The 2,093-nt window shown below is 27.7% G+C and overlaps 1 protein-coding gene across 4 annotated transcripts in view; it reads right to left on the bottom strand.

Annotated features, from left to right (window-relative positions):
- Positions 1–2,093, bottom strand: part of LOC108693569 (alkaline phosphatase-like) — a 187,553-nt gene that overhangs the window by 62,356 nt on the left and 123,104 nt on the right. The gene's annotated exons all lie outside the window — the stretch shown is intronic.

Here is a 2,093-nt window from a genome sequence, read left to right as displayed (position 1 = left end):
ATATATATATATACATACAATATATATGTACGTCGACAGATTTGATTTAACTTTACAGCACCATTTTAACAATGATATAATAAAACGTTAATATATTATATAAAAATATATATAATTCGCGCGATTTATCCGGGACAATGTCTTGTAACAACGGTGTCTTTCACACCACTGGCTAACATCATCGCGAAACGTGTCTTTCTCTAATTGCATTTTCTACTGACGCCGACAAGACGGCCCTTTCAAATATCCTGCTTGCCTTTGACATGCGGATTTCCTTACGCCACGATGCACGTCCTGAATACTCTGACGTCACAGACGGACTCATTATGGTTCGTCTAGTAGATAATGCGCATAATCACAGCTTGTGGACACAATAATCAAGATTTCTATATCGATTGTCTTATCGTGACTACGTATTAAATGGCATTTTATATTCTTTAAATAAATATAGACATTTTTCAATAGCAAAAAATCTTATTTTTATATTGTATTGCTTTAATATATACAGATAAATCTCATTTTGATAATATTTTCGTTTAGTCGTACTCTCTTTTATCAACAATATTTAATAGTTTAGAAATCACGAAAAATATAATTAATTATTCTCCAATTAGGTATTGCTTTTAATTAATTATCGTTTAATTAATTTTCAATTATCATCTTTAATCAATTATTATTTAATTAATTTTCTATATAATAGAAATATTAATTTCTTTAGAATAATTAATATTAAAAAATGCAAATTCTATTATCTATTAAATATGTAACATTCTTTATGACCTTCAAATTCAATTAGAAGAAATTTCATTTAAAAATTTTTGTTTTTTTGTATAATATATAATATATAAATATATGGATTAGCATGTAACGCACATATATGTATATACACAAAGCCATAAACACATCCAAGTTCTGCAGAACAGTGAAAATGCGAAAGTTCGGCCATAATGTTCAGAATATTCTCGTGTGTACGGCGTGATTTAATAAACAGCACATGAAATCTTCCATTAGGTGGAGTCGCTCTAGCTTGTGCAATTAGCGCCAGCCGTAAATTAGATATCGGCTTCCGGTCAAGCGCTGCGCCAAGAATACGATGTGCACCACATCTGCGGCATAGAACGCGCAAGCGCGAATTCAATTTATATGTGGGCATTTAATCGTGCGCCGTGTTTGGGCAGTTTAATCGTTTTAACGCCCATCCCTGCTAAATTGGATATATGCGCAGATTAATTACGTTTATTCATAATGACGAGATCGTCGACGGGATCGTAAACGTCGCGCCATAAAATTCGATAGAAAATGACGCTCTGATTAGAAAGATTATTAATCTGCTATGCATATATTATAATCATTCGTTATATCCTTCCTTTTATTTAACACATCTATATTAGCTTTTTAAAATATAAAAAACATATTTTTACTTTTAAGTAATTTTTTAATAATGTGTTTAATAATATATTATTTCATTAAAGCTTAAAGTAATAATAAGTTATTGTATTAATAACTGTCGAGAAATTAAAGAGAAAACATTTAACGGAAATTTAATATTATCAAAATATTATAATGTATTAGCCATCTTATTTTTAGGGACTGATTCTTAAATCTATAAAAATGCACTGTATTTAATAATTATTGGAGAAATTACGACTATTTTTTTTGATATGACGATAATATACGAATTCAACTCTACATATTTGAATAAACTATTTTAGTTGCAAATAATTATAAAATAGTTTTACAATTAAAATAGTTTATCCAATGTATATACATGAATACAGGATGTCTCGAAATTCGGGGACAATATTATGACTATTGCAATTTTGATAATAATTGACAAGATATTAATTATTAAATATCACCGAATATTGGAATTAAATATCACCAAAATTTCAATAATTTTTTATTCAAGTATTATCAACTTTACAGAAAAACAATAAGAAATAAAAATTGTTTGTCTTCTTCTCATAGAGTTCTAAAAATTTTTTCAGAATTTTTTATTAACTTTACAGTATTGCATTCTTTAATTGGAAAATTGCGAAAATTGCGAAAATTTCAAAATAGTAGAGGACTTATCGATTTAATTTTTTTAATAT

Source organism: Atta colombica, unplaced genomic scaffold (assembly GCF_001594045.1).
Source record: "Atta colombica isolate Treedump-2 unplaced genomic scaffold, Acol1.0 scaffold92, whole genome shotgun sequence".
Lineage (NCBI taxonomy): Eukaryota > Metazoa > Arthropoda > Insecta > Hymenoptera > Formicidae > Atta > Atta colombica.
Note: the sequence above shows the minus strand (reverse complement) of the source record. Positions and strands in the feature narration are given on the sequence as shown.